Below are 20,179 nucleotides of genomic sequence, written 5' to 3'. Positions count from 1 at the left end.
CTTAAACCAGGCTCACCAGTCTCCTGATTATTGTACTTGCCTTTTTCTGCACCTATTCCTATTAGATTTTTTTTTTCGTATTTATACACAGGTTATGTGCAAGCTTAAAATATCTTGTGCAATGGCACCAGCATCCCTTTGCATCTACAGAAAATACCCTCTCTGTCTACACCCAAGAATTTGCATTCATCGATTTCTTTGCTTCATGTACCCAGTCTCCTCTGTTGTTTTCAGCTAAGAAGCTTTCAGCTTGTCGAAAACATGAAGAATTTTTGCTAGCACCTGGAAGATTAACACTGAAAACCTCTTAGGAAGAGATGCATGGCAGTGTTTTCATCCAGGAGAGGATGCCCAAGAACAATCTTGATGCAGCTATCAGCAAAGCAAATTCAGTACTACGATACAGCAGGCAAGATTTCTCCAGCAGAGGACTGTCTTTCTGTATTACTAATAAGCTAAACAGTGCCAGTGAAATGACCTAGATGATATAAGCTGGCTGCCCATACAGAAAAATTGGAATGGTCCATGACATGTTTCTGATAACAGTCACTGAGTTCTCTTGGGATATTCACTGTCCTAAATAATTCCTAGACTTGGCTTGGGACTTGGCAAATGGTGGAGACCATTCACCACAAGTATTTTTCAATGTGGGCACCCTGTTTTAGTGGCTGAGAGAGGCTAGCTGTATGGGGATGCACCACTGTGTGCCTACTGATCTCATTGCCTCAGAACTTCCACAGATAAATTTAATTTATGAGACTAGACATAGTTATTGATGCTAGCGTACAGCTCCTCATCTGAAAGACCAATGGCACGCAGTTCTGATCATCTGTATTCATGTCAGAGGAGCTCTAAGGTTGCAACTATAGCTCTAAGCAAAGAGTGACAGAGCATCCACCTGAATGTGATCATCTATATCACTTAATTGCTAACAGAGGCCCTGGCACTTGAGTTTTTGCCAAGAAAACTTTCCCAAGACAACTCCTGGAAAGGGGCTAGAGACAGCAGCGTTCACAACAGACTGCTGGGATGTGACCATCCAGTTCTGGAGTGCCAGAGATTCTGGCTGTAAGGGCACAGCACTGCTATGCCAGGTGACATCCTGTCCAGAGAGTGGTTCCTGACCCATCCTATTTGCTAATATATTTGCAGTCAAACTAGATCAAATGCAGAAAAGGTCTATTTGGTTGTTCAAGGGAATGCAGAATTAATTCCGTGAAAGAAGGTAAAAGAGATTTTGAATGCTTTCGAAAATTCCCCTTTATACTCAAAGACAGTTTTATGTACAGAAACTGTACATAGCCCCTGGGAATTTGGTCCTGGATTCCTTTAACTGGAACATCCCAAATGACTTCAGCTGTCGTAGGCCATGTTATCTGAGAGACAGTGAGCTTTGACACAATATTCACCTTCAAACGGATACATTGCTTCTCTGGGAGGCGATGACAATTGTTGAGCATTATTTCCTTCCCAATAAATATGAAAACTCCACAGGCAGCAGTCAAAAGAAATTTACTCTCCTTCAAGACATTTCATATGAATGCCATTCTTTCCTCTATCCCTCTGCTGTTTCCTGTCTCAAGGAGAGTGCCAACATGGATAAATTCAGGGCTTATCCCTCTGAAATATAAAGTGGCCTAGAGTAACGAAAGACCAAACCCACAAACATCTGTACATAACCAGGGTCATATCAGGTTTGCAGATATCTGGTCCTTGTTGCTACTGTGTCACTAAGTGTTCATCGCCTGCTATTGACTCTTATCCAAAACAGATGACGAGGGAAGGATTTGTTCTCTGGATGTTTGTATAAAGCCTAGTGCAGTGAGTGTTTTGCCAGGTTAGGACTCCAACTTTAAGTTACATCAGGCTTAAACCACAGCATTTCTGATAGATTCAGGTATTTTATCTGTGGAGTCAGGGAATGGCTGAGGAGCACCTACCTGCCTTTTCTTTAAGTGCAAAAGAAAGACTCAAACCTGGTCTCCAGTTTGGGACATATTCAGCTGCAGGCACTCCCACCTGTACAAAGCCAGTCTGGCCTCTTTTCTGAGAGTCCTGATTTTTGCTGTGTGTATGTGCAGTGACATGTTGAGCACTGTGAACCAGGAGCCAGTGACCTAGGAGTTTTGTTACAGGTACTTCTCAAACATGTTTATTTATCCTCTTTCATACTTACACTCAGAATTCCCAAATCAGTGCAGAACAAGCTAGCAGGAAGTGTTAAGCAACATATCAGAATGCAAAAAGAGTCTTCTCTTCCCAAACCACTAGCCACTATTAGTAGCTAGCATCTCACACAAGCCTACAAACCCCAGGTGCCAAATGTTTCTAATTTTTACAATTTTGAGATATCTGTATACTCCTCGATTCATTCATTTTGTGGTTGTGTTCAATCAGTGTATGTTCTAAGACCTCTTGAATAATAAATCACAAAAGCAATCTAGTAAAACAGGTGATCATAAATAGATATATATGCTTGAAAGCAAGATAGAAGTTTAACAAGAAATACAAGGCAAATATGAATAGAACAACATCTGAGTTTATGAGCTTTTCTTTGCCTTTATAAATATAGCCCAGCTTAGCCTCACAGCCCATCACTGGGATGAAAGCACTCCAACTAGTCTCACATCACCAGTGGGGAATATGGGACTTAGAGGGATGAAGAAATGTCCCCACAGTCACACTTGGTACGGAACCGTGAATTCAGCTGAGATTTCCTGATCATCAGCTCATAAGTTAACAATGATGAGAGAAGAGAGTGAATTAGGACTGCTCTAGGAGCATGAAATAGCTCTAAATGTCCCTTGGCAGCCATCAGACTATCCATGTTCCTTCAGTACAGCACAGCAAGATGACCAAGGAAATATAAATACAATCGAGATCATTTTCATCATCTACCCTCTGTCAGCTGTAACCATACAGGTGTTCACCCACAGCAATGGCCCTCTCAGAAATAGAAAGCCCCTCATTCAAGAAAGAAAGGCCAAAAAAAAATGTTTTAAACCTACCTGCAAAATGTCCTGACCTTACATGCGTGTGTAAGGGGGGCTCAGTATTATAAAAATAAAGTGTTGTTAAAGCAGAGATTATTAGCTTGTTTACCAGCATGTCCACATGAAACTGTGGGAATAATAAGGAAGTATTTAAAACAGTTTGCCTGCCTCATTCAGATGTCTCAAGGAGCTGATCCAAAGTATTTTAATGACACCCAGGAACTCTAAAAGGCACTGGAGCAGGCCCATCAATTTATAGAGCTAGTAGGAGCCGAGCTGTTAGTGCCTTTGCATGACATCCTGTAAGAGAAAACGCTGGCATTTGGCTTACTCAGGAGAGATTTCACCATCTGTTATTTTAGAGAACCAATAATGAGAGAAAAAACAAATAAGCAAAAACCCCTAATGCTCTGTCACCATTTCAAATTTAGTGAGGTCTTAAAATATTCCTGCACAGGTAGAGAATTTTGCTGGAGGAGAATCAGCACAGCAACGGGCTCAATTACATCCAAGTTTCCTGTGTAAGATCTGTCAAGCAACTCCTATCATCCCGTCTCTAAGTGAGTGTGAGTAATGGGTTTTATTTAAATTCATGTGGCATTTACTACGTACACCCAGACAGATAATGGACAGACAGCAGAACAATGATCAGCAAGTGGCTATCATTTAATTCATGTTTTATTCTGCAGTTTGCGTTTCTTCATCTGTCTACCCTTCTGAACGAGTAAGCACATTCCTATGAACTCACTGCAAGATTTATATTTTCCAAGCAAAATCGTGACAGTGATAAAAATAATAATAATAAAAAAATCCCACTGTATTTTTTTCCAAAAGTATTTGGTTCCGTACATACATGTTTATCTTTCCACAGTTGGATTTCTTATCCCCAAAGATACAGTCATCATCTGAACTTCCTAGGCAGCAAACATAACATTTAGGGACTCTATTTTCCTTATCAAAAACAATAGGCACTAAGCATGTTGATAAGGGGAGAACATCCTAAGAAATATTGAAATAATCTGTTGACTTGCTGCAGTTCTATTGATTTCAGAAACACAAAGAGAATATGTTGAACAGGAGGAAAAAAACATTAAATAGCATCATGTGAATGCAGTAGTAAATCATCCTACATACTCTCATCACTGTCAGCTTCCTGCAGGAAGAAAATATGTGTTCAGCCCTAAAACTACCTCCTTTCAATATGAGTATCAGTACGCATTCATTTGCTCCAGCTATCTGAATTCCTTTGGGTTTAGTGAAGCTGTCAAAACCTTACAAGTGTGAATGCTGTTGTGTAAGTAAAATTAATGATTCTTTTTCTGCTTCCCATATTTTAAAGCTTTAAATGAATCCTATTGCTGGGGGAAAGGTCATGAAGAGCAGAGGGGGCTGTCAAAATGGAATTGTAAATCTTTCAGCATTTAAATTCTTAGACCTGATTGACCTCACGACAGTGCTTCAGACCAGCGTTTGTCTTGGTGTTGTAAAGCAAGCAAACTGTCATTACCCAGGCTTGAATCCCACTTCACAATCTGTTAGAACCAGCTAGGGTATGAGGCTCAAGTGGAACGCTCCAGTCAAGCAAGTGAACATCAAAGAACAAACAAAAACGTTTACATTTGCAGAGGTATTACCCATATTTATAGTCTGCCCTTTGAGTGCGTGTAAGTGCTGGAGCAAGGGAAGGTAATGTGAACATAGCTGTAAGGCAATTATTACATAAAAGTGAAATATATGAACAGTGAATAGCAATAATAACTGGTGCTTGCCAGAATGGTGTGTGCTGAGGCTTTAGTTGATGCTTGTCATGATTTGGGGTCACAGATAGAGTTGTTTGCAGAGAGGGTTTCCTCGGTGCCCTGATAGCCCCTGCATATTAGGAACTGCACCTCGAGCTCTAGTCTGGCTTTTTTCAGGGCTCTGGGGAGGACTTTCCAGCAACCCTCTGCTTACAGCTGCAAGATGAAGGCTGTTTATAGAAAGCAGTGTCAGCCTGCCAAGCACCACTGTCTACATGCTGTCTGTCTATGCCAGTGGCTCTATCCCAGGGTAATTTAAACTCAACTCAACAGAGGTTATTGACACCCTCATATTTCAGCTTAGCCACCCTAAGCTCCCCCACAGCCATTAGAAAGGCTGTCCAGAAAGCACTTTGGAACAGAAGCCAAATCCAGGAGCTCTGAAAATCCTGTGAAGGAACCTGCCTGTGCCCAGAAAGGAGAGGGAGCCCTGGGAAGATGGCTAGGTTGTGTACTCATATATATACTATATATACTATATATATACTATATACTGTATATAGTCTATAGCACATTACAAGCATTAACTCTTAGGACACATCCACAAAGTCAAAAAGTAATATTATCCCTGTTTTATATAGGCACAGAGCGGTGAGCCAAAGACAGAGTTGAGCCTGGAACCAAGTTTCCGATAGACTGGACCCCTTCCAAAGAAAGGAGGAGGAATTTATATGTCACATTGTGAGCTAAAGCCCAAAGCCCATAGAAAGATTCTCATGGATTTTAATGACTTGACTGCAAAAAATATGGGGTGTACATGAGCTTTCCTAAGAAATATGGAGAAGTCAGTCTTTAAAGTAGAGATTGTCACAGAGTCAGAAAATACTGAAGGGCACCTTCATATAAAATGCCAGGATGTTCTCTTTCTCACAAAAGGAAAATGAATGTTCAGGGCACTTTTGTTCTGGTCTAACGTTGTAGAGCTCTCTCCTCTTGGTTCTGCTATGGGCTTTGCAATCACTATCCCAGTGGAATTCAGCATCTTTCTAGGAAAAAAAAAAAAAAAAACAGCTTTATGAAGCACTGGTGAAGTGGCCCAAGGTGATGTGATTAAGTGAAACAACATTTGTAAAGAGCGATGGGAGATAAATCACTGTTTCTGGGGAGAAAAAGAAACATGAGATAATGAAGACCTAAAAAAGAATCTCAGTACACAAAACAGTGTCTACTTTCCCCAACCATAGTGGCCTCATAACAGGAACCACTTCTTCCTACACTCCTGTACTGCAGATGGACATGGCTGTACTAAAGGTAACACCTCTCTGTCCCTAGCTCTTTGGTCTCTTCATTGTTCTTCAATGTCAGTGTTCACTGAGAATTAGATCGTGGCACTGGGAAAGAAGTGCTTTTTTCTTTGCTTCTTCTGCCATTGATTCACAGCCATGCTTTTTCTCCTCAGCTTCTCATTGTTAAAACATAAGGGATGGTACTTATCCTCAGCAATAAGGTGATTTTTAAGAAGTGAAGAAATAAAAAATATTACTGTTTATTAGTTCAGGTAGTGGAGCGGAGAGAACTGTCTAAAGCTCCTTAAAACAATATTTCTGAATGGAAATGTTAGGTGTTTAATACAGAAGTAATGAAAGGAAAATGAGGTGTGTGGCAGGTTTCCTTCCATGTTGTCTTGCTGAGCCACCTGGGAAACTAGCAGTCCCTGAGTGAAAATCATGCCATTGCTTTAAACTCACAGCATGCACTGAAGCACAGCTAATGCTCTACTGTAATTGTTTCCTGAATGTTGAAAGCAGCCAGAAAGCCCACATGCATGCATACTTATATATGCTCATTGCTACTCTTAGCCTGATGGAAATTTTATGAATTGCTTACCCTGTCTGAAACAGTATTGTCTGCAACCAAACATCAACACATTGATTTGAGCAACAGATCTAGGAGTTGAAAATGGGTTATGTGAAACAGCAGGCTTAACAGCTGAAAGCATCAAAGCTCCCAGCCTCCATGCTGACCAGCTGATGAGTTTTTAATTCCTTCTCTGTGGCTCCTGAGATGCAACAGACAAGCAGGGACAAATTTGGAAGCTACTCCTGTTGACCTTTATGTATTAATGGAGAAAATTTGCACCTTCTGCCAGAAATGGAAATAATCAGTTGGTGTACTTATATGGAGCTCTAACAGTCATTTTAACATGGTACATGTACTCATTTTGCAGATCTATTTTTCTCTTTATTGAAGGTGTTTACAATGAGGACCCACCCACACTTGCTGCAGGGGACATCAACATGGATCTGTCAAAAATTATTTTTTCACTTGTATATATGTCAGGTAAACTGTTGTCCCAGACAGTAAAAGCAGTTGTGTCCATATTCCTGAAGACAAGATCCAGTTCTATAACACCTGCACATATGAAAATCTCTTAGATCCTCTTCAGAGAAAGGCTTTCTTACTATACCTATTCTAATTCAATACGCTTTGCACTAGATCCATCAAATAAGAGAGGGAAGGAGGAAAGAATTTAATTTTTCCACTTGAAAAATTATAGATCTGTATTTCATTCCTCTCTCTTCCCACATTACACTCATGTTTAATTTAAGATAGTAACTGGTTTTAAATAAGGTACTAAGATTCAGTTAAAGTACAAAATGTTGTTATTCATTCAGGATGAATGAATTATTCTGAATATCTGGAACGAGAGAACAAAATGATTTTAATGTTAACAATGGGCTAGATCCATAACAAAATAACTACAATGACACAAAAGGAATGCTTCACCAGCTTCTAGTGAGCATGATTACGTTCCTAGCTTAAAACAGGCTGTGGGTACAAGAGAATGCATATTTCAAGCCTATAATACTTCTGACTCAATGAACCAGAGGAGTCAGTCAAAGGTCTCATATTGACTCTAATGAACACTGAATCAGCAACAGATACAAATTCTTAAATTCAGCATTAAAAAATTATGAGTTTTATCCCAACCTAAGAGACCCTTTCAGTGGTGCCTGTTCCTAAATTTGTCAAACGTTTCCATCACATGATTCTCTAAAGAGCATGACTTGAATGGAAATGCAGGATGTGGTCTACGTGAGGTTCAGTTTAAGGTGAGTTGAGAGTGGGCTGAGGGTGAGGTTTCAGACAGGGTTTACGTAAGAGTACTGTTGTTTTGTCATTTTAAAAGTGTCTAGCAAGCTTTTATTCCAAAAGCAATTGCAGTTGCTTATGCTTTAAAACAGGGCACTGAGAGTGAGGACAAGAGGCATTTGATCAAGACTTTTGCTAAACCTCTGAGAATATCCTGAAGCTGGTCTGTTACCAGCCCTTCAAAAAAATCACTGCTTACACGTACTCAGGAAAACCCTCTTAAGAGACCAATAGCTAAAGACTTTAAAGAGTCTGTCCTCATTCAATGCACTTGAGCCTCTCAGCTCTTCTAGTGCCATCTAGAATAATCCCACACAACAGAGGAGGAGCCTGCATTGCTTCACAGTGTCTGCTTGGGACCACTTTGTCCATTCAAAGAATGACAAGAGCACAGAGGCAAAGTCAGGATTTCAGTGCAATTGGTGTTCTCGGCTACCAGCCATACTGGGGGCGACAACCAGAAGGGTCATGTCTCTGTTGTCAATGTAATCAGGTAGATTGAAAGAAAAGGAAAAAAAAAAATAAGGAAAGAAAGAAAAGGAACACCAAAAAAACATGCCACTGGAATGATAAGGGCACCCAAAGTGTCTTAGAATGGATGAATAGCTTGAGAGAAAAAGGCTGCAGACACGAGGAGCAGAAAGACTTGAAAGAGGAGCTCGAGAGGATTATGACTGGGAACAAGGAGTGGGAAAAGGCTGAGAGCTGATGAAGGATGGAGCTGAGCAGTGATCAATGCAGGGAGCAGTTGACAGATTGAAGAAATGAAACTCTTAGCATCTGCAAATCTATTGTAAAAAGTAAACATCGTACATACAAGCCTCCTAGCTACAGGGTACCAAGTTAACTCACCGAGTTCATGCTGGACAAACTTGGGCATGCTGTAAAGATAATAAAAGCATTTATCTGTCATGAATGTAAGCTTATAGATTGATAGATCATTTGATCTCTGTGACTCTATTATGGATTTGCCATTAGCTTTCATCTTTAGCCATGCTGACAGAATCAAAAAACATATTTATTACACTTGGTTGGTTTTAATTGACTCTGCATTTTCCGTGAGTAGAGCTGGAATACAGATAAGCCGCAAAAGATACTGACAATCTTCCAGTTTATTCTGGTTTATTCATATTTTTCTAAAAAAAAACAACAAAAAAAAAAAACTGAAAGCATATCACAGGTGCATTCTTCTGTAAAAGCATTATGTAAGTTTTGAAGGAGAATAAACTAGCATTAGCCATACAAGAGAGAAATGTGCTGTGCAAAAAAAAAAAAAAAAAAAGCTTATCCTCTGGGCTCAAGGAACAAAACAGCTCAAAGCCAGCAAATCAATGATTTCAGAGTTCAGCTAAGACACTACCCATAGAGAGAATGGATTTGCAAAATGTGAATTCTTCCTATTTCATATGGCTCTTATCACAGTGGGGTGCTTTTCAGTATTAAGGCACACAGGAGTCTGATAGTATACAAATAATGTGACAGAGGGGCTGGTCTTTAGCTATATCAAAAAGGTAAATTTGCTGATTTGCTGAAGGGGGAATCCATCTTATCTGGACATCTTTGTTGTAGATGTCTGCATGTGAACTAGCTGTCTTGACTTAATGTGGATTAAATCAATATAGTCAACAGAGCGGAGGGTGTGATTCAGCCTAAAATGGATGCCAATATTTGATTAAACAAATTGCACGCCCAACTGTTTTGGCTACACTGACCTCACTGAATAAATGGGAATCTAATGAGTTCACTTGATGTAGAAAACTCCATTGGCTGGGTCCACAGGACCTCTTCACTGTCAGTGGCACCCAGGTGCCAACCAGGTCCCTAAGGAGATACAGCTTATGCAATTACACTAATGGTCAATTCTAATAAAGTTTGAATGCTAGCTAGTTTCATCAAAAATGGTCAAAATGTAGACCTCAAAGATATTCATTTTTTACAGGCTTCCTTTTGAGGAAGGGAAGGTGAGTGAGTAAGAGAATCAGAACAAGATTAAAATCCCACTGAAAAAGAAAGGCTAGAGAGTGAGCTCAGCCACAATATCAGACACCTGAGAATCCTCCACGGAGAAAGCTACAGGAAAATAGACTTTCCATAAACCTCCTTTGGGGTATGTCACTGTTGTAACTTGTCTTACATCAGCTGGAAACTGCCAGACAATGTATCAGTCCTGGAAATAAAATAAAATGCCCTGGCCTTATAGCACATCAGAAAGAAAAAACACAAGCTGAGACTCAGTGTAGCTTGGGTGTGAGTGAAATTCATGGAACTTTGGCTCTGATTTCAGTAAGCCTTGATTTCATACCTTGTAGCTTTGTTTTAGAGAGGAAAGCCTAACAGGAGAAGCACACGTAACAGTTTGGTAGGGTTTTCAAACCAGTGAGAAATCCTTAAGTCAGGCCAACAGACCATCTCTGGCACTTGTTACCTCTGCATGAGATAGCTTCATATTGCAGATGGAGGTGTCTGTTCTGCAACCCACTAGCATGGATTAAAAACTGCAGCCTGTGAGAAGACAAATGTGGGCTCTTTCTTACATAATTTGTTTGTTTTGTATTGGAGAGAGGTCATAGGATTAACCATTTCAGTACTGTCACCTGCTTTCACAGCATTCATTCACCCTGAATGTAGGTTTTTCATTCCTGTGTGGAGTAGGAAAAGGCTGAGGATTTTGGCCACACTGATTCTGATTTCCTAAGAAAAACTATGCCAGCACCCTTCATGGCAGCTGGGTCGGAGACCTGAAGGGTTGCCAAACTGAGCCTGGTGGTCTTAGAAGCACATAGCATTGTCTGATTTAAAACTCTGTAACCTACAGTTCTCGCCTGCAAACCACCGTGTAGCTCAAAGGTATAGGATTTTGCCAAAGCCCTAGAAAGTAAACAAATTTCAGTTTCCCCTTAAAATTGCTTCATTTTCCATGCTTGCTCTCCTCCCACAATTCTCCTCTGCCCAGGCACCATTAATGAGACTCCCAAAATTTGTCCTGAGGTTCAGCAATGGCTTGACTACAAACCTTTTGCTGCACTAGTGCTGGAGCAGAGCAACTCCCAGGGCTCCCGTTTGCCTCCTGATTTCTCTCCTTGCTCCACCAAAGAGATCTCTGCAGTTCATCACCTGCGATGTAGGATTCTTCTCCTCTTATAGCTGTGAGGCTGGTGTAGGGTGGAGTGCCACAGCCCAAGCCTCCCTCCCTCCATTTGCTCCCCGCACATCTGTACAAGGGGCAGAAGAAGGTCTCCTGCTCTCCTCTGCCATGTTCCTGCCCCATGAAGCAAGCTGTGGATTTAGAAGGATATGCCCTTGAGGGGAATGCAGTCTGGATCACAATCTGGCATGTACGATTCCTAACCTACTTTTTTTTTTTTTTTTTTTTTTTTTTTTTGTGTGTGTGCACCTGGCCTTGTGGTTTTCCAGCTCACATTTTTCAATCAGTGTTTGACAGAAGAATCTGGGGCAACTATCAGAGAATAGCATTCTTTGCGCTCCTGCTGCAGCATAGACAGTGCTGATGATGTTCCTGTGGTCAGGAGAAATTTTGGCAGATGTGGAGCTTCTCCCTGATCAAAGCAAGGAAGTGCAAGGAAAGAAAAGAAATCCCTGCGTCTGGTTCAGTTTTGTTAACAAACACATGCAGTGACTCTTGGCCGGTTCCTGAATTCTTTAATGAGATTATTATTCATTCATGCTGGCTTCAGTGAAATTTAGCATAAAAGTATTAATCTTAAATTGCAATAAGAACTGTAATAACAAGACAGCTTGTTATTACAAGGCACCCAGGCCACACAGAAAGCAGAATATTCAGCACTGGCCCTCCCAAAATAAATCAGATCTAACTCCTCCTGGAGTGAGAGAGGAGTACATCCCTAATGTGGACTGTATCTTTCAAGAAATAATAAACCTCTATACAAAACGAAATGCAAAAAGAGTTTTAACTCTTCCTTGACCAAAATCCACCATGGGGTTTTCTGTAGTGGTGGCAGCACCTTCAGAGTGTATTTCAACCCAACCAGGACATGAACTGCCATTTGGAAGTTCCTGTCTTCCTCCACTGACTGTAAAGGAAACCAAACAGGAATCTCACTTTGTCTGCCTAGAGGTGTTAGAGGTGTTTTTCCTTGGTGACCTCCAGAACCTCATTTCAAAATTCTGAAGGTAGTTTGGTAGATGCGAACAGTTTCATGGGCTCAAAGGGCAAATACACTTTTTTGCAGAAGACAAATCTACTGACAGCTAATAAATCCAAAGAAATTACCCCCAGCACAGAAACCCTCTGAGCTGTAAATTGTTGGAGGTTGCGAGCATGTTCCTGGGAGGCAGCAATATGTACTTGTTTGATTTTTGCTGTCTTTCCTAGGCACCAGCTTTAACCACTGCCAGAGAAGCCTACAGGGAAGGTTCACTGTTCACAGTCCACCTACAAATTAAGATCTAGATTCTCTCTGCTGGTGCACTCATGTCTTCCTACAGAAACCAAGCAGGAGACACTGATTTGTGCAAACCACAGAAGTAGTGTAAATGCAGTAAAAGCTCATTTCCTGTAAACAGTCACTACGAGGTACAGAGAGCTCCAGTGGCTGTCCCACATCATGCAGCAGTCCGTATGGTGCCAGAAAACCTTTTTTTGGTCCTAGTCAGTTTGGCATTCTTGTGCACTAGTTCTCTGACTAGAGTTTTGACTAGGATGAGTCAGGATGATAGAGTTTTGACTCTGACTAGGATTTCCCAAGGTCTTTTTATGTAGAAGGATCTCATTAGCCAAAATGTCTCCCTCTGAATGGTTTTAAACAATTAACATGATTCTTTGAAAGAGTAAAGGATGAGTAGGGATATTTTCATCTGGCCTTTTGTAAGATGTTGCCATACATGAGAACAGAGGTCAATTTTAGTCAGGTTTAGAAAGAAGCAAATAAATGATTGAATTACCAGCTATCTCCTAAATTCACCAGGAATTCTTAAAATTATTCGTGTTGGCTCCTCCTCTGCTCTATAAACCATACAATTCTCATGTCTGAGATTTGGCACCACAGAGAAGATCCTCACAAGAAGTGTCACAGACACAAGGTGTGCTTTGTCCTGCAGCACAGCTGGTCCCTTCACCAGCTACCAGGCATGCTGGTGGAGAACACTAATAACATTTGAGAAACACTGCATAGGGCCTGTGTCTTTCCCTGCCTTCATTACCAAGGAGTTCCCCCCTCACACTTTCCTACCATTAAGTATTTTGGCAAAGGTATGAAGGACCTGCCTGATATGCCAACAAACTCAGTTCTGTGGCTGATCGGATGGCTGAAATGCCATTTACTGCCTGTGCACAGAAGAATAAAGACAAAGCCAGGGCTAGAGAAAGCTGTTCCTTGTGCTACACTGAACTGAAGGTGCCATACCACAGGTGGCAAGGTCCTCAGGGTGTCCTGGAACAAATGGTGGTTAGGTCCATGGTGGGCTATAAATCTGTGGTTGCACATAGCACACTGCTGTATCTCACCATTTATAATTTGTGCTAAGTGCCCCTATACATTTTGAATTAAACAGTTGTTGCCATAGCAATAGCCATTTACAGTGAGAGAAGGCAGCAAGTGTGTTGGGGACATGAGGATCTGATCTGGCTCTTCACATAAAAATATATATGTGTGTATATCTTTTGTTGTGAAGCCACATGAAAGGACCAAGCAAATGGCTTATGTGAGGTCTGAGGGATGGACAGAGGAGACAGAAAGAGGAGCAGCTCGATGCAGTCTGGAGGTGTTTTGTCCAGGGTACACTTTCACCTAAGAGCTGGGTCAGAAAAGGAAAAAAGCCTGCATAATATTGGCATTATATTTGGTCTCGTGCCAGTAGAAGTCACTCCCTTAGTCAGCATGAGGCATGTTTGCTACCGCTTTTGTGGGATATAACTTTCCAGAAACAGGAAAAATTGGCTTTCGTGGGTTTATTTTTATTTTTATAAAAATAAGAATTAAAAAATGTACTGCTAGCTCTTTAGTTGGAAATGCTTTTCAGCAATCTACTCCTTGTTTATATTAGATTATTTGCCAAGGCACAGGCTGCCAAAAAGTCAATCAATAATGCAGGTATTGTATTACTGCATTTCGAGTCATCTTCTAAGATTTTTCTTCACTGCTAGCACTAGCATTTCTGATGGCTATGATTAGAACTCCTATCTTTTTTTTTTTTTGATTTAAGACACCTCTTTGTAAAGTGAGAAAACTTTATGAAAATTCATAGAGCTTACATACCCATAACAAAACAGTTAGGACAAAGTGCAGCCCGCATACCTGAGCATGTTTCTCTGGGGACTTTGGCACAGTTCAGACTCCCTCTGACTAAATCTGGCTGATAAGTGGAGATAAGTGTCACTCTCCCTTGACCAGCAAGTGCAGGCAGTGCCTGAAGTTAAATGTTTTGGGGATTCTCAGCCTAAGAGTGACCAGCATTAAGTGGTACAGAAGAGCAGGCAGTTTGCATCACTGGCTGGGAACCAAATTCTGTCAAAGTCCCAGATTAATCTGCTTGTGGATGGTCTTTTTAAAATCCATATATTCATACCAGAGCATCCAAGTTTGAAAAATATAGCCATAAACCTACTGTGGCATAACTTGTCTGCCCATGAGACGAGACAGGGTCATGGATCAGAATTAAATGCTATTGGGTTCCCGTAAGTGTACACGATTTAGGATTTGAAAATAATTTGAGCTCAAAAGAGAGAAATAAAAGTGAATTTCTAAGCACAGTTCTGTATTGTTGCTTGTTTCTCAGTAAAAAAGAAACCACCAGACCCGGTTCCCTCTCGGTGACATTACCTGCTTCTAAGGGCAAGTCAAGTGAATGGCAGCTCTGAGAGACTGAGGATATTTTTTCCATCAAGTTCCCAGTGGTACTTTCTGGCAGAGACAAGGCAATCTCACACCTTTCTTTGTTGACTGGGGAATAAAAACACAAAGCAGAACTCTTAAGTCATCAGAACCCATAGGTTTCTGTAGTTTACTGATCTACAACAGCTGTGAATCAAGTTCACTAAAATTTTTAGAACAATCCAGTTCCTCACAATAGCTGAATGAAGCTTTTGTTTCCAGTAAACTTCTGTGACATTTGTGATTAAAATTATAAAGCAAGTAAGCACAATTCACAATCAATTATGTTTTATTAATGTTTTCTTAATACACGCCACAGCCCAGTAATCATGAGGCTGCTCAACAGTGTTGTTCTGAAATCAGCTAATAGCAGGATGTAATTTGCAGCAGTCTCTGTTCACTTACAAAACACTTGCTCCGTTAATTGTGATTTCACACTCCACTGAATACTGTAGCCTGGAGGTAACATTCATGTGATGGACAAGTTACCAGTCTGGGCTCTGGTGCCTTCATATGAGGGGGAAGGGATGAGGGGGAAGGGATCATTTAGAGAGAGGCTACTGTTGTTAAATTTTTAATCCTTTCATTCTGAAAAAAAAAAAAAAAAAAAAAACTAACATAAACAACACACCCCACACACAACACACACATCAGCAGCAAAAAAAGCTACAATCCACTGCTAAACTCTTCAATTCTTTCCTTTCCTCATAAACCTGAACAGAGTCTTTCACCATTTTGATTCTTTTCTATAGTTCTTTGATTTTATCAAGAGCATAGCAAAACATACGACCAGCAGGTGATACCCTATTCATGTAATCCTCCCAAAGCAAGTATCTGAGTTTTCATTAAAAATATTTCTGTGGCCTTTGAAGGTCTGCAGAGACATCCAGAGAGATGTATTTCTTAACAGGGTCCCGAAGTCAGAATAATCAGGAGATTCTCCTGAGGGAGGTCAAAGGTGCCTAAAATGTTGCCATATGCTAAGTATGCAAGTTAGGCAGATTGATTCTCATCAGTAAATGGTTGTTGGTGGTGAGACAGAGCACAGCACTGAACAGCCACGGGCAAGGCAACAGCTCCTGCTCTGAAGAGCTCCCAGTGCATGTGTCAGAGGGAGAAATATTGCCTGATCTGACAAAGGAGAGAAACCATCTTGGAAAATTCACAGCTGAGTGTTTTGTACTGCTGTGGCAACCAGGGAGACACAGCTCAGGTCAGACAGTGTTGGGATCACCAACCTCGGAAGGCTTTTCTTTAACTTGTAACGAAGTCACAGGTGGGTGAGGATGAGCCATGGAGGCGGCTTGGCCTACTTGCGGCCTTCGCCTTCGCTATACCAGGAAAGTTTCTCCGGACCTGATGGTGAGGTGGAGTGTACTGGACCATATCTGAATGCAGCTACCTGGGGCTCCAGGCCAGGATTAGGTCCCACTGTCACCTTAGGTGACAGCAAAAATCATCCCTCATGCAGGTAAAGAGAAAGGGTACAGACAACTTTACCAGGCCTGCATGACTAACCCTGGCAGTGCTAGCAGCCAAACTGAATCTCAACAGAAGCACTAGTGAGAAAGGACTCTGCCCTCCACATATGCAGAGGTTCAGCTGTATTTTGGCCCCGCTGCCACAATGTGATGGAAATGTCTTGGCAGAGGAGCGATGAGAGTGAAATCTGGCAGCTCGTACTGATGCCATTCGGAGGGAGCCAAGAATGCACAGGCAGAGCACATCAGCTGGAGATGCTCACCAAGAGATCTGGGCCCTGGAAAAACTCTGCAGATGTTCCAGAGTGATGACAGGTGGTTAGGAGCCCAAGACAGAAATGAGCTCTGTGAGGGCAGGAAAAAAAAAAAAGTCATACTTAAGAATCAAGTGAGAGAGAAAGGCTACACACTTGTCCAGAGACTAAATGCACAGGTATCCCTTAAGCAGACATTAACCTCACCAGCTAATCTTCACTTTCATCAAGCACAGGTATTTAAGCTCCTCTTAGCTAAAAGCTACATCAAAGGACATGATGCTGAATGGTTCACAACAACTCTACATTTGTGCCATACATTTATTAACTCTCTCACCCAGCCTTTGTCATAGCTGACCTTAGCATGGTGATGGCATCCCCGCAACACCCAGCAGGAACAATTGCCGTGACATCCACAGGTCACTGAAGTCAGCTGCTCCTTTGTCCCCAAAGTCTCTGTATTCCCACTTTTCCTATTCCATGTGTTTCTGGGACCACACAGGAAGACTGAGTCTAAAGTCGAATAACACACAATCAATAAGCAGACAGCACTTGTCTGTTCATCGCCGTCTCTGCTGATGTGCTTTCAGCTGTCGCCAATGCCTGGAAGAAATAAGCAGATGGATAAAAAGCAGTAGGATTCAGCTCAGTCCAAAAAAGACAGACGGGAAGATGGTGGGACTTGCAAAGGTCTAACCCTGCATTACATCAAGATTATTACACCACAAATTGTCCAGATGGTGCAAAGCCTCAGGCTCATGGCTGGGCTTCCCAATACACTTGAATATACTTATTGTCAAAGTACTGAAGAAACTCAGACGAGTTAGGAGACTGCATGGCCTGACCCAGATCTTTAGCTGTGGGGGTCTGCTTACTGCAGCTCTGTCTTCTGAGACCAAATTCACTATGAAGGGCTCAGCCAGTGCCAAACGCATTCACTTGATTTAATAAGAAGCAAAGACCCATATTTCCACATCACATTAATGTCCTGTAATCTCCACTGGCTCCTTGTTCCTCGCTAGGCTAAATTAATAGGTCCTGTTGTAATCTACAGAGTCCTCTAATATCTAGAAACTTCAAGAATATCACATCAGAGACATTTGTTTTCCTGTGAACTGAATATTTTAAATTCTATTTTTGAAACGGGATGAATATGCCATAGATTTCTGAGGCAGGGGCTGGGCATCTGTTGTATGTTGACATTGTAGAAACCATAAAGCATCTCTTGTTGATGCTAACACAGCACAAACAGTAATGCGGTGTTCTGATTTCTTTTTCACTTTTCCTCTAACATAACAGAATATAAATTTGTATTTTAAGAGGAATAATCTCCTTCTACACTGACATTTTAAGTCCTGCTTTGGATGTCATTCCTTATATCGAAATCACCCCCAAAAATGTTAAGGTTTTTCAAATAGATCAACAACAATTCTACAATATGCCATGCATGGTATAAACTAGTATCGCTTGTGTATTTACACTACTGGCAGTGGTAATTGTATTAATTAATCTTTTTCAAGCACGGATCTCCAAGTTGAAATGCAAGGAACAAAATCACCTAGCTATAAAGCCATTTTTATCATTTTTTTTTCTCAAGGAAATAAAATAAAATAAATAAATAATTATAGATATAACAGCCAGAAAGTGAAAATCACTTTGATTTATTTTCAGCAAATTTATGCGTCAGCACCTGATTAACATTTTATGAAGGAAATATCTTCATTTTCATGGAAGAAATTTACTTGTTTTCTCTATCTCACTATCCTTTCTGCAACTTTTTTTCCTCTTCTTTTCACTTCCTGATTCAAGCTATCAAATTTCAGCCAGCCAGAATCAGGATGTGAGCAATTTGTGTACCTGGCACATATCTGCCACTGTAAGCCTTGGGTTCCTTTAAAAATATTATTTTTTTCCAGAGGTGATGACACCCCTAATTATAATTGGTAAGGAGACTCAATCTTTTCTATCACTCTTTTCCGATGAAATGAGACATCTTATCTTTCAGAGCAGTTCTCATCAGGCGTTAAGGTCAAGTTCTGGCAGAGCACATATAAATGTGCCAAATGTGTTTGATGAGCAATGCTGCTATGCAAGTTATCCATGATCTCCGGGAGAAAGACATCGTGGCGTTTAACTTATTGTGTCAGTCCTTAAAGACACCCCAGAATTTTGAGGCAGAATTGGGATTGTTTTAGAAATGTGCTTCCCTAGGCTGAGATTTGTAGGGCACAGCAAGGGCTGAGGGAAAGATACATCTCCTTTGGGGTGCCCTTGGAGACAGATATATTGGTGGAACTACTAGCTTCAGTGTTACAATGTGCAACAAGAGCACAGGCATGGGGAGCCTCCCCTGCGACCTTCCACCGGGCATAGCCCTCCTCTAAAGAAAGTTTATTGAGGGTGGTAGGTGATACCAAGTTGACATATGGCTCCAGCACCATAATATCACATTATGGTCCTGAATAATGCAGTAAAAATCCACGACTGCCAAGAGGGAGCCACCCACAATAAATCTAAACATAATCTTCTCCAGCACCCACTTCAGCTCTTGTTGCATCGTTTCTCAGGAAGACGGGTAAACAGATAAGCCTTGCAAAACACTGCAAGGGGGAAAAGATGTGGGGGAATTTAGATAGCACAGGGTAGGGATGAGGAAAAAAAAAAAAAACATCCAAAATTTTAGCCCATTCATGGAGACTGACACATTTGCTAGTTAGTTAATGGCATTAAAAACCAGGTAGGAGATCTGAGGTGCAATCAGTAAAGTTTCTTGTCCTGTCCTTAGCCTTATAAGTGGAGAACTGGAAAGTCTACAGCTGTTGGATAGCCTGCCAATGCCAGGCATTGGTACTGATATGGTGGAAGGTGTCAGAAAATTTGTCACCGCTCTATGAACAATCATACTCCACTTACAAGTCATCAGGCTAAACGAAAGATGGAATTGCATTTCTTTTCAGAGTTTGACACTAAGAAAAATAGACTGCAGCGCCCAAGGCACTAAGCCTAACAAGGATTCACTCCTGAACTGATAGCACAGGTGGATCTGCTCTCTGAGCTCAAAGCAAAAAGCCTGCAGAAGACCAGAGCTGTCATGTGGATATAGCCCTGGAAGAAAGCCATGAAAGAGATTTTGTTTTGTAGATGATATCGCTGGGATACTGAACGTGGAAAACCCAGACATCCTTTTTCTCATTCTTGTTGCTTTCATGGAAAGAAGTATGTGCATATCTATAGTAAATAAGCAAACTGGCAGCCAGTGCTGAATTTGTGCAATCAGCTTTTTACAAGCACGGAAATAGTATGAAAAAAAAAAAAAAAGAGAGAGAGAGAGAATATTACAGACCAAGAGACAAGGTTATTTTCAACAAAAGCGACACAGCTGCTTTCTTAACACAAGTGAGTCAGTTTTTCTGAGGGAAGTGCTGACAGAGTCCCCCAAGAACAGATGTCACTCTCCCCTGGGGACCTTTATGGTGGAAAGAGAAGGGGCTCCAAAGGCAGAGTGCCCAGTGAAGGTAGGTGTCTCACAAGCCGAGTGCTGCTGGCTGAAATTCATGTAGGGAAGTGCTGGCAGAAACTTGCTGATCCAGACATAGAAACCTTTCTCTTCCCGCCTGTTTCTGTTTATTTTTCATTTTGATATTTGGATTGCTTCTACGCCTAGGCTTTACATCTATTTCCACCAGGGATCCACAGTCTATTGGGCTG

At 41.2% G+C, this 20,179-nt stretch overlaps 1 protein-coding gene across 3 annotated transcripts in view; it reads left to right on the top strand.

Annotated features, from left to right (window-relative positions):
- Positions 1–20,179, top strand: part of GRM3 (glutamate metabotropic receptor 3) — a 106,104-nt gene that overhangs the window by 36,511 nt on the left and 49,414 nt on the right. For 2 of the 3 annotated variants that reach the window (XM_040548084.1, XM_040548076.1), the window contains one exon: positions 3,451–3,559. The exons of the other annotated variant lie outside the window; for it this stretch is intronic. The gene's annotated coding sequence lies outside the window, so the exon portion shown is untranslated. The remainder of the gene's footprint in view (positions 1–3,450; positions 3,560–20,179) is intronic. 3 annotated transcript variants of the gene reach the window in all.

The sequence above is a fragment of the Cygnus olor genome, chromosome 1 (assembly GCF_009769625.2).
Source record: "Cygnus olor isolate bCygOlo1 chromosome 1, bCygOlo1.pri.v2, whole genome shotgun sequence".
Classification (NCBI taxonomy): domain Eukaryota; kingdom Metazoa; phylum Chordata; class Aves; order Anseriformes; family Anatidae; genus Cygnus; species Cygnus olor.
This window is presented reverse-complemented; position numbering and strand designations above follow the sequence as displayed.